Genomic DNA, 13722 nt, shown 5'->3' on the forward strand with positions numbered 1-13722 from the left:
ATTCCATTTTAAATGTATGAGAGAGAAAGATTTGAAAAGAATCTTAAGGCAAAATATTTCAAAAAGAACATTTACCTTCCAAAGTTTGCTTATATTCCTTTTATGTAAGAAATTTTCAGGCTTGCCTGGTGGCTCAGTGGTAAAGAATCCACCTGCTAATGCAGGGAACATGGGTTCAATCCCTGGTCCAGGAAGATCCCTCATGCTGCTGGACAACTAAGCATAGTACACCAAAACTACTGAGCCTGTGCTCTGGAGCTTGGGAGCTGCAATAAGAGAAGCCATTGCAATGATAAGCTCTTGCACTTTAGCTGGAGAGTAGCCATGAGTAGAGAAAAGGCCACACAGCAATGAAGACCCAGCACAGCCAAAGAAAGAAAGTTTCTTATGCAGTATTACAGTTAGATGCATGTAAATTATCAAACAACTGAACTAAAATCTCTTACACTAAACTTTTTGTTTTCTTACAACTTTATAGGTTCTTCACTGAAAAAAGTTACTTGGGGTCTATAAAGTGAAGTGAAGTGAAGTTGCTCACTTGTGTCTGACTCTTTGCGACCTCATGGACTGTAGCCTACCAGGCTGCTCCCTCCATGGGATTCTCCAGGCAAGAGTACTGGAGTGGGTTGCCATTCCCCTGGGGTCTATATCTCTATTTATATATGAAAGAGAGTTTCAACTCTTTAATGCTCCATGATTGTGAGTATACAAAATAGCAAGTTTCAGGCTGGTAGAGAAGAAACCTATGACAATGTTTAAGGAAAAGAGGGGATCAGTGAAACACTGAACTATGAAGGCACTCCACTTCAAAATAATTCACTCCTCTGTAAAGAATTCAGGGGTTTTAATATTTGTAGTAATATATCAGGTTTGTGCTTTTCAGGAAAGATACAAGAGTTGAATATAGCTTAGGAAGAAAGGAAAAGGAGATGAGAAAATTGATAAATGGCAAATTTGGGTTACCATACTCTTCTTTTTAACTTCCATTTCTTGTCACTTTTTTTGGCATTTTATTCCAGTATCTTGTAGTGCTTGGTTATTTTTTATATTGTAACCAGGGACAGAAGAATGTTTTTCAAGCTGATTTCTTGCAAGTGAAATGACATCATCATTATGGAGAATAACTGGAAATATCTAGTTAGTTTGAAGATGCACATACCATATGACCCAGAAATTCTCGCTGTAGATATATACCCTATAGGAACTCTTGCATGTGTGCACAGGAAGACCTGTTCAAGAATGTACTTGCAGTATTCTTGGTAATCATCTCTATTAATAGTAGAATGAATAACTGAATTGTGGCCTAGTCACTGAACAAAATACCGTGTTGTAATGAAAGGGAAGGAACTATGGCTTCATGCATCATTATGGGGGAATCTTGCAAATATAACATTGAAGGGAAAAGCAGGTTGCAAAAAAACACAGTATGACAATGTAATATTTGAAATAGTGTGGCATAGTCATGCAGATACTCTGGAGTCAGACTCCTGAGTTCAAACCCAGTTCTATTTACTACCTGTGTAACCTTGGCAGGTAACTTAACCTCTGTTGGCCTCAGTTTCCTTATCTGTGAAGTGGGGATAGTATTTGTTCAACTTAATGTGGCTATTATGGAAAAAAAAATAAGTTAGTACTAAAGTACTAAGAAGAATACATAGTACCATTATTTTTCATACAGTGTATCTTCAGTCTAAAATCACACAGAAAATACTATGCATTTTATAAGAATGTCTACGTGTAAAAGTACATAGACATGAATGGGAATGAAAATACAAATTAATGAGAGCAGTTATCTCCTAGACAGAGAAATATTTCTTGAACTGTGGTAGGTGCATGATTTTTTTGGGTTGTTATCCTAATGCCTTTGTGTGTGACTGAACTATCTCATGATAACTTTTAAATCAAATGAATAAAGTTTACTTTTAAAACTATATATACAGTATAACCAAATTTCCAAAAGAACTGGAAAATAGAGGAAAAGACACAACAAATTACACCCTTAACTCACAATTTTTAAAAATTATGTGTGATTCTTTCAACATGTGACTAAGGCTGGTGAATAAGAATGCTATGTCTGCAGCATTACTCATAATAGCCAAAATCAACCCAAATGACAATTAGCAAGCAAATGGATAATCAAAATGTTGTACATCCACACAATAGAAGGAAATTCAGCAATAAAAAAGTAATGAAATGTTGCTATATGCTACAACTTGGATGAAATTCAAAAACATTATGCTCGGTAAGAGGAGCCAGACACAAAAGACCACATATTGCATGATTCCATTTATATGAAATGTCTAGGAAAGGCCAAAAAAGTCCCAAAAATAGATGAGTGGTTGCCTGGAGCCATGGCGGAGGAAAAAAGGAATGCCTGCAAATGAGCACAGAAGAGTTTTAGGGGGTGATCGAAATAGTCCACAGTGAATGGTGATGATGGCTGCACAGCTATGTTTATTACTTTGAGTGTTATTAAAATTCATTAAATTACACACCCAAGTGGGTGAATGTTTTGGTATGTAACTTATATGTCCAAAAAACCCACGTGGTTTTAAAAAATAGTCTTTAAAGAAGAAACGCTTATGCTTGGGAGAGAAGGAGGCAATGTTATTTTAGTTTATAGACATGAACATGGATGGATATAAACTGAGAAGGGGCCCAGAACTCTATCCCCATTAAACTGTGTCAGCAAAAACCCTTCAGGTAGGTTGAGGTGGAGCTTGAAAGCAAAGGCACCTTTCTGTCAGGGTTTCTGGAAAGAGGCCATCTTGTAGGAAGGCCCTCATCAACCTGGAACTGCCAGAGTAAGAAAAAAATAGTCATGGTGGCACCATTAGGAAGAGAGAAATCTGAGCATGGTGCTTCCGTTTCTTAATGTTCTGTGGGTAGTCTGCAGGAGATTCAGAAGTTCCTGCACATCCCAATTTGGGGAGAAAGTGAAAGTGTTAGTCGTTTAGTCCTCTTTGACTCTTTGTGACCCCATGGACTGTAGCCCACCAGGCTCTTCTGTCCATGGGATTCTCCAGGCAAGAATACTGGAGTGGGTTGCCATTTCCTCCTCCAGGGGATCTTCTTGACCCAGGGGTTGAACCCAGGTCTTCTGCATTGCAAGCAGTTTCCTTACCATCTGAGACACCAAGGATGAGCAGTAAGTCCTGGGAAAGAAAGTAAACTGAAAGAAACCTTTCAGTAAACTGAAAGGAAATTATGATCCTGGGACCAAATACTATATATATGTTGATGATCCTCAAATTTATATCTAACTCTAGGCTTCAACCTCCAATGGCCGACTTGATGTCTTCCCTGGGGTACTGCACAGAAATGTACAACTAAACATAGCCCCAAATGGCAGTTTTGATTTGAACATCCCCAGACCTTCCCCACCCACCACTCTCCCAGATTGCCACCCCCACCCACATTCACTGTCCCAGTCACACAGGACCCACTTTCCCTGTCTCCACTGCTACCACTTGTTTTTGGCCACCATTCTTTCTTTCCTGGATAAAGCAACAACCTCATAACGGGTCTCTCTGCTTCCAATTTTGCTTTCCTCCAACCCATCCTCCATACAACAGCAAAATTTGTTTTCTTTAATGTAAATTGGGTCCTGTCTTTAAGTTCTTAAAACTCTCCAATGGCTTCCCATTGTACACAGAGTAAATCCCTGAATAATCTGGCCTAAATCCCCACCTGGCATTCTTCCTGCTACTCACTACATTTATTCACAATTGTTCTTCTCTCAGTTTTCACATTTCTTAAGCTTTTTCCATCTCAAAGCTTTGGCACGTACTGTTCCTTCAATTTATACTGATCTTTGGCCTTCTCATCCTTCACATTTCAGCTTAAATATGCCTCTCCCAAAGTCACCTTCTCCAATCGCTCTTCGTAAAGTAGCCTCCCTTTTTATTCCTTTCCTTCACCTCCACTTCTCGCAATTTACAACTAATATGTGTTGCTTTACTTATACTTAAGGCTGCTTCTCTTATGGATAATTGAACCTCTATGAACCACATACTACTTGCTATTGTAGCCCCAGCATCCAGCATAATACCTGGAACGACTCAACAAAGATTTGTTGAATGAAAGCATTTAGAACACCACTCGAATATTCCCCCCTATTGTTCTATTTCCAAAAAGAAAAAGATTTTCTTGATGGTATTGAAACCGAACAGGACCCTGTGGTCCTTCTCTTCCATATCCTCTGCCTGCCTTTCGTCTATGCAAAAACTTTAGCCAAAGAATAAATCTGAACAGGGAAGCAAGAAAATATAGAAGCAAAGGAAAATAGGACAAAACAATAGTAGTTTAGTCAATAAGCAAGTCAAGGACCTTTAGCTCTTTCTCAAAGGCTATAGATAATATTCTGAGCCATATACTGTGAGCCATCCTGTGGATACTAAAACCCCCACCAGGTGGAAGAAGTTAACTACATGATGACCAGACTGTAGTCATGATACAGTTCTAAGAACTGGGCTCCTGGAAACGGGAACAAAATGGACTGTGGACCTGAAAAGTAGCTGTACTTAAAACAACCAACACGATGCTGATCAGACTACTGATGACCAATTTCAAGATGCCTTTCAGAGCTATCTGTACTGTTTCTACATGTAGCCGCCTCCTTCATCTATAAAAGCTCTTGCCCCTGATTGTAGGGAGTCGGTCTCTAGACAGGACACCATCTCTCTCCCTTCCTCCCCCTCCTCCAATTTCTGGCATCTAAAGTAAAGCAAGCTTTCCTTTCTACCAACCTTGCCATTTTATCAGCTTTTGAGTGGTGAGCAGTCTGATTCCACTTTTGGCTACAGTATCAGGACTATTTTGATTACAAATAATGGGAGCCCATTTAAATGCAAATAAAAAGGAAGTTCATTATGGAGACACAGGTTCTCTCTGGAACCTGAAGAGCAAAAAGGTAAGGGGCATCTTAGGAAAGATCTCAATGCAAGAACTGAGGTATTGCAAGGAACCCAGGAATTTTACCCTATTTACAAGCTAAGAAGTTTGCTTGCCACAGTTTCATTCTGGCAGAAAACAAAAATGTTCCTGAGCTGTAGACAAAGAACAATATATCATTCATACTCATAGCAGTAGCCAGAGTGTCAACATTTGCACTCGTTCTGAGCTCCGGGCAACATGAACAGAGCCAGGTGGTACTTACATACCCAGTGGATTGAGAACCTGCAAGTTTAGGGAACCCAAATCTTTTTTATTTTACTTGTTTATTTTTGGCTGCCCTGGGTCTTCATTGCTGGGTATAGTCTTTTGCTAGTTGAAGTGAGTGGGAGCCGCTCTCTACTTGAGGTGTGGAGGGCTTCTTACTGTAGTGGCTTCTCTTGTTGTAAAGCTCAGGCTCTAGGGCAAGCAAGCTTCAGTAGTTGTGGTGCGTGGGCATAGCTGCCCCGTAGAATGTGGAATCACCCCAAACCAGGGATCAAACCCATGTCCCCCTGGGTTGGCAGGTGGATTCTTAACCACTGGACCACCAGGGAAGTCCAAGGGAACCCAAATCTTTTATAATGAGCAGGATGTATGCCTGACCTTGGCCCTGAGAGGAAACATTATTTTTACAGTTTGTTGTTTAATTGCTAAGTCATGTCTAACTCTGCAATCCGATGGCCTGCAGCATGCCAGGCTCCTCTGACCTCCACTGTCTCTGAGTTTGCTCAAATTGATGTCCATTGAGTAGGTGATGCTATCTAACCATCTCTTTCTCTGCTGCCTCCTTCTCCTTTTGCCTGAAATCTTTCCCAGCACATCAGGGTCTTTTTCAGTGAGTTGGCTCCTTGCATCAGGTGGCCAAAGAGTTGGAGCTTCAGCTTCAGCATCAGTCCTTCCAACGACTATTCAGGGTTGATTTCCTTTAGGACTGACTGGTTTGATCTCCTTGCAGTCCAAAGGACTCTCAAGAGTCTTCTCCAGCGCCACAGTTCAAAAGCATCAATTCTTCAGCGTTCAGCCCTCTTTATGGTCAAACTGGTAGCAGCCCTTCACACCTCAAGTAGAGAGCAGCTCCCACTCACTTCGACTAGCGAAAGACTACACCCAGCAATGAAGACCCAGGGCAGCCAAAAATAAAGACCAAGGTCTTTATGGTAGTAGTACAAGACTACTGGAGAAACTATAGCTTTGACTTGTATGGACCTTTGTCAGCAAAATGATGTCTCTGGTTTTTAATACGCAATTTGGGTTGTATTTGATGGCTAAAGAAAAACCTGTTCTTTTCTACCGAGAGGCATTATCTGTAGTTTCCAAGATTGTTTTGTTGTGTAAACATCCTTGAAAAGATAATCCAGAAAAAGAGTGGCAATGGCTCAGTCACAAGATATGCAGAAATGCAAGAGATCCAGGAGAAATGTCTCTCTCCAGGTAGGTGAGAAGAGGATGAGCTAAGCAGAAGAAACAGCAGTCAGTAACCTATTTACACCTCTGAAGTGAATATGTGAATATTTAGACCTCTGAAGTAAATAAGTACATATGATAGTTTTTAGAATGGTTATAGGATAGGTTTAGCATTTTTACAAGTGAATGCAGGGAATATTTACTAGTTTGTATCTTAGAGAACCTTACCATTAGAACTTGATTTAAAAAAAGAAAAACAAAGGTATCTCATCCCAAAAGGTATAGAAATATTTTGAAAACAATATTAATGTTTTTTTACAACAATGGTATGGAGGAGACCAATTTAAATTCCTGGCAATGATGCACTTGAAATAGTTCTTTAAAAACAATTTCCCTTTTTAAATTTTCTTTTTCTGTTTTTTAAAGAGTAGCTTGTGGCAAAGGGTCAAATGGGGTATTGTTTTATGTTTTTCCTGCTGAACTACTCTGATTCTGTATGAATAAAAACAAAACTTGGAACATTTAATGCTATCTTTGAAAGAAATTCAAGGCAATACTAAGAGACTTAAACACCCTCACTTAATTCCTCATAACAATTTCAGGTTTTTAAAATCAGTTTGTACATGAGTTTAAATTTTGGTTACTCAGAATTCTGTGGATAAAGAAAGTCATATAGTCTTCAGAAATAAACCAGTAGTCAAAGCTTACTGCTACCAGAGTAAACTTATTCTATAATTTCTTTCCGATCAGGGATTATAGAATGGTAGTTTGTAAATAAATCAATGATTTATATACTGTTTCTTCAGTTATACTTATTGATACATTTGTATTAGATGATGAAACCATAAAATATTGGCCTTTAATTAGCTTAATTCACTTTATAGAAAACCCAGCATAGCAATTAAGTGCTTAAATACTAGCTATATTAGAAAATGGTCCACAAATCAATTACAGAACCAGGATTTTCAATCTCAATGAAATGTGAATATTTAGAAGCACTGTTCCCTCTAAGTTAGTGTTAGTACTGAAGCCATATGACTCAAACTGGAACTTGAACCCATGGTCTTCTAATTGAGATCATACCTGGTCACAGGACTTAATGAAGCTTAGCTTCTTCATGTTTCATCACAGAAAGTCTTTAGTGAGAGACAAATAGGTAAGAAGTGGATTTATTTAGAGAGAAACACATTACACAGAGGGGCCTTCCTGGTTGCTCAGACAGTAAAGAATCTGCCTGCAATGCAGGAGACCCAGGTTCAATGCCTTGGTCAGGAAGATACCCTGGAGAAAGGAATAGCAACCCATTCCAGTACTCTTGCCTGGAGAACTCCATGGATGGAGGAGCCTGGTAGGCTACTGTCCACTGGGTCTCAAAGAATCAGACACGACTGAGCAACTAACACACACACACACACACACACACACACACACACACACTACACAGAATATGGGCTATCTCAGAAGGCAAGAGTGGCACTCAGAAGTGCAAGAAGGTAAAAGGGTAAGGCGTTGTCAGTTTTTATGAATAAAGAATGTATAGTCACTCAGTCATGTCCAACTCTTTGTGACCCCATGGACTATAGCCCGCCAGGCTCCTCTGTCCACGGGATTCTTTAGGCAAGAATATTGGAGTGGGTTGCCATTCCCTTCTCCAGGGCATCCTGTCAGTTTTTATAGGGGTAAGTAATTTCATGCTCTAATGAGGGGGAGGAGCCTTCCAGCTATTTCAGGGACGATGCGTGTGCATGCTAAGTCGCTTCAGTCATGTCTGACTCTTTACAGCATTATGGACTGTAGCCCGCCAGGTTCCTCTGCCCATGGGATACTCCAGGCAAGAAGACTGAAGTGTGCTGCCAGTTCCTTTTCCAGGGGATCTTCCCAACCCAGGGATCTAACCTGTGTCTCTTATTATGTCTCCTGCATCGACAGGCGGGTTCTTTACCACTAACACCAGCTGGGATGCCAGATTTTAGGAAAAGGATGGGGATTTTCAGGAAGTGAGCCACTGCTCACTTTTGACCTTAGAAAGGTCATGGGGCCTGTGGGTGTGTCATTTAGTTCGCTGATGTATTATAATGAGTGAATGATGAGGCTCAAGGTCTAGTGGAAGTCGACTCTTTCGACTCTTCCATCATCTCGGACCTATTTGGTTCTAATCAGTTTATGTTGTGTCCTTGGTCTGTGTCTTCTTTAGAGGTCGAGCCCTGCCCCCTTCCCTCTTGTTTCAGTACTTTGTTGTTGTCTATATCTGAAATTTGGGCTTTCCAGGTGGCGCTAGTGGTAAAGAAACTGCATGCTAATACAGGAGACATCAGAGACTTGGGTATTTAAGAAGATATTTTGTTTGTCCCCTTGAGTGTCCCGTTTCTAACCCAAGAGAAACCAGAACTTATTTCAGCCATATTTAGCATTTAGAGTTCAGTTCAGTTCAGCTCAGTCGCTCAGTTGTGTCCAACTCTTTTTGACCCCATGAACTGCAGCACGCCAGGCTTCCCTGTCCATCACCAACTCCCGGAGCTTGCTCACACTCATGTCCGTCGAGTCGGTGATGCCATCCAACCATCTCATGCTCTGTAGTCCCCTTCTCCTCCTGCCTTCAATCTTTCCCAGCATCAGGGTCTTTTTCAATGAGTCAGCTCTTCGCATCAGGTGGCCAAAGTATTGAAGTTTCAGCTTCAGCTTCAGTCCTTCCAATGAATATTCAGGACTGATATCCTTTAGGACTGACTGGTTTGATCTCCTTGCAGCCCAAGGGACTCTCAAGAGTCTTCTCCAGCACCAGAGTTCAAAAGCATCAATTCTTTGGTGCTCAGTTTTCTTTATAGTCCAACTCTCACATCCACACATGACTACTGGAAAAACCATAGCTTTGACTAGATGGACCTTTGTTAGCAAAGTAATGTCTCTGTTTTTTCATATGCTGTCTAATTTGGTCATAGCTTTTCTTCCAAGAAGCAAGCATCTTTTAATTTCATGGCTGCAATCACCATCTGCAGTGATTTTGGAGCCCAAAGTTTCTCACTGTTTCCATTGTTTCCCCATCGATTTGCCATGAAGTGATGGGACTGGATGCGTTTTTCACTCTCCTCTTTTACTTTCATCAAGAGGCTCTTTAGTTCTTCCTTGCTTTCTGTCATAAGGGCGGTGTCATCTGTGTATCTGAGGTTATTGATATTTCTCCCAGCAATCTTGATTCCAGCTTGTGCTTCATCCAGCCCAGCATTTCACATGATGTGCTCTGCATAGAAGTTAAATAAGCAGGGTGACAGTATACAGCCTTGATGTACTCCTTTCCGAATTTGGAACCAGTCGTTGTTCCATGTACAGTTCTAACTGTTGCTTCTTGACCTGCATACAGATTTCTCAGGAGGAAGGTCAAGTGGTCTGGTATTCCCATATTTTGAAGAATTTTCCACAGTTTGTTGTGATCCACACAATCAAACCTTTGGCATAGTCAATAAAGCAAGAATAGATGTTTTTCTGGAACTCCCTTGTTTTTTTGGTGATCCAACGGATGTTGGCAATTTGATCTCTGGTTCCTCTGCCTTTTCTAAAACCAGCTTGAACGTCTGGAAGTTCACGGTTCACGTATTGCTGAAGACTGGCTTGGACAATTTTGAGCATTACTTTACTAGTGTGTGAGATGAGTGCAACTGTGAAGTAGTTTGAATATTCTTTGGCATTGCCTTTCTTTGGGATTGGAGTGAAAATTGACCTTTTCCAGTCTTTTGGCCACTGCTGGGTTTTCCAAATTTGCTGGCATATTGAGTGCAGCACTTTCAGAGCATCATCTTTTAGGATTTAAAATAGCTCAACTGGAATTCCATCACCTCCACTAGCTTTGTTTGTAATGATGCTTCCTAAAGCCCACTTGACTTCATATCCCATGATGTCTGCCTGTAGGTGAGTGATCATACCATCGGGGTTATCTGGGTCATGAAGGTATTTTTTGTATAGTTCTTCTGTGTATTCTGGCCACCTCTTCTTAATATATTTTGCTTCTGTTAGGTCCATACCATTTCTGTTTTATTGCACCCATCTTTGCATGAAATGTTCCCTTGGCATCTCCAATTTTCTTGAAGAGATCTCTAGTCTTTCCCATTCTATTGTTTTCCTCTATTTTTTTGCTTTCCTCTATTTATTTAATCTGTAATAATAAATTTAAATAGAACAAGTTACACATTGTTTTGCATAAAATTATTCTCAAACTACAGAAATATTTCAGTCAACAAAGATTCATTAGAAACTGCATGCAGGGCACTAAGCTTATTTAATGAGAAGAATGAGGAAAGTGAAAGTAACATCAGCAACACAATTCATATTCTTTAATATGCTTATTCAGAATATGAAATGCCCTTAATCTTCCATCATTACTGTAGAATTTAGCTACTACTTAGATAAGTGAGCTTTAGTACAGTGCTATTTAAAGCTTAGAACTATTTGTAACAGGTGCGTGATAAGTACAGAGATTGAGACTAAGCATTTTGAAATTTTTATAGCTATTTGTATAAATTTCTAAGTAAATAAAAAAATGAAATTTTTCTCTAACAACAAATGTAGGTTTTAATTTTATATATCTTCTTAAATTTAATTTTTCTAGGAATTCACTTTTACAAAAGTCTAATTCTCCTACGGATTGGAAATGAGAAAAGTAGTCTTTACCATGGACAGCTTTAGAAGCTCTATTTTAGTACAGTGTAGCAGTGTTAGTCGCTCAGTTGTGTCTGACTCTTTGCGACCCCACAGACTGTAGCCCGCCAGGCTCCTCTGTCCATGGGATTCTCCAGGCATGAATACTGGAGTGGGTAACCATTCCCTTCTCCGGCGGATCTTCCTGACCCAGGTATCAAACCTAGGTCCCATGCATTGCAGGCAGAATCTTTACCATTTGAGCTACAGGGGAGCTCCGTGTAACTTTTTTAGTATAAAGCACTGTAAAGTCATCTATTATTACTATTACTCCTAGGTGGTTCCTGAGCACCCTAGCAGTCTAATTGGATCATAGATTATTTACTAAATATGCCAGATTACTGATTGTTATGTATATGTTGAATAATCAAAATATTTGAGGTACCTGTTTAACCATTGCTTTTCTGCCCATAATATTTTGGACATTTTATAGGATGCTAATCATTTCTGCCCACCCTTGCTTCAGCTAGTTCTCTTGCAATGGGCTAATCTTAGTTAGCCTAGTAATATGGTGAGTCTAATATTATGTCACCCAAGCATCCGGAATTGAGACACTGAGAGACTGAGTGATTAGGTCACAGTAGGCACACAAGCTGAAATGTCAACAGTTGTTATAACACCAAACAAAAAGTCACATGTAAGCTGATGTTAAGATGGGAACTCAGAAGCCATGAGTAAGCAGAAATTTTGAGAGAGAACAAAAGGCATGGAGCCACTGCTGAAAATGCAAGAAGCAGAGACCAGGTTAAAGCAAAGCTCCTGGTTAAAATGCAAATCAGGTCATGTCACTCTTCTGCCCAAAATCCTCCGTTTTCTTCTCATTTTAGTTGGAGTAAAAGCCTACGTCCTTACAAGTACCTCATAGGCCCTATGGAAGCTTTCCTCTGCCCCTCTGATCTCTGTCTCCCAAGACCCTCCCCACCACTCACTCCAGTTCAGCAACAGGGAACTTCTTCCTTGAAGCCAGGTACATTATGGCCTCAGAGCCTTTGACTTGCAATTCTGTGGGCATGCTCTTCCCAAGTAACCTGCCTGTTGTGCTTTCTTACCTCCTTCAGACCTTTGCTCAAATGTCATCTTCTCTGCAAGACTCTGCCTAGCCACTATTTAAAATTACAATCCTACCCCTGCCCATGCTCCTTATTCTCCTCCCTGATTTTTCTCCATAGCACCATTATCATATGGCAAACTCTATATTTTACTCATGTATTAATCATCTGTTACCCATCACTAAAATGTAAGCTCCATAAAGTCTTTTCCTTTTGATTTTTTACTATATGCCTAATGCCTATAACAATTCCTGGTACCTAATATGTGCTCAGTAAACATGTTGGATAAATAAATGAGTAACTTAAAGGAGATGGAGGACATTGCCTTGGTTTCTTTTGAAACATGACTGATAGTTCTTATGGTCATATAGAGTACCGCTTTTTTGTTGTTGTTGTGCTGGGTTTTTGCTGCTGCACACGGGCTTTCTCTAGTTTTGGTGAGGGAGGAATAATCTTCATTGAGGTGCCTGAGCTTCCCATTGCAGGCTCTTCTCTTGCTGCAGAGCACAGGTTCTAGGCATATGAGCTTTAGTAGTTGCAGCTCGAGGGCTCTAGTGATTGGGTTCAGTAGTTGTGGCATACAGAGTTAGCTGCCTTGAGGCACATGGGATCTTCCTGGAAGAGGGATGGAACCTGTGTCTCCTGCATTGGCAAGCAGATTCTTATTCACTGTACCACGAGGGAAGTCCTTGCCTTGGTTTCTTACTTTGTAGTTCTGTTCCTCAACTGGCTTTACCTATCATCAGATGTTATAGTAGGACTTTTTAATAGCTCCACTTTTTCACTTTTTTGAAAAATGTATTTATTTATCTGGGCTCTGCTGGGTCTTCACTGCTGCCCAGACTTTCCCGAGTTGTGGGGAGCAGAAGCTACTCTCTAGTTGTGGTGCACAGGCTTTGCATTGCAGTGGCTTTTCTTTTTGTGGAGCACAGGCTCTGGGGCATGGGGGTTTTAGTGGTTGCGGTGTGTGTGCTCAGGAGTTGTGGTTCCCGGGCTCTAGAGGACAGGATCAACAGTCATAGTGCACGGGCTTAGCTGCTGTGTCACGTGGGATCTTTCCAGACTAGGGACTGAACTTATGTCTTCTGCATCGGTAGGCAGAGTCTTTATCCTGGAACCACGAGGGAAGCACCCCCTGCTCGCCTTTTTTACTTTCGATTTCTCTTTCTTAAGCATGTCAATATCTACATGGTTCCAAAGTCAAAACTATATTACAAGATAAACTCAAGATAAATTCTATTTTGTTGATGAAAAATTAATCAGTCAATCTAAAGAAGAAATGGAAAACTTAGTCAAGCCAAATTGAGGATTATAACCTGGGATAAACTCTTCAGAAAGCTCTGAGAACTGTTCCACCTGTTACAAGTCAAAGCATAGTTATGTAAATTTTTTGAGATAAGAGGGCTGTATATTAAATGATATATTATTAACAGCTTATGCAATCCAGATCTGTAAGTGCACAGTGATGGGTCATTCAGACCCCTTTAGAACATCAGGAAAGAATGTTATCTTTAAAGGAGTTGTCTTCTTGGTCCAGACAGAATGTTGCTCTTTATGGTTGAGCAGGTATTTCTGCTGATGGGGAGATTTGGTCAATGCACAATTCAGATACACAATGTACAATGGGGGAGAGAGGAGGCCAAAC

This window comes from Ovis canadensis, chromosome 6, assembly GCF_042477335.2.
Source record: "Ovis canadensis isolate MfBH-ARS-UI-01 breed Bighorn chromosome 6, ARS-UI_OviCan_v2, whole genome shotgun sequence".
NCBI classification, from domain to species: Eukaryota; Metazoa; Chordata; class Mammalia; order Artiodactyla; family Bovidae; genus Ovis; species Ovis canadensis.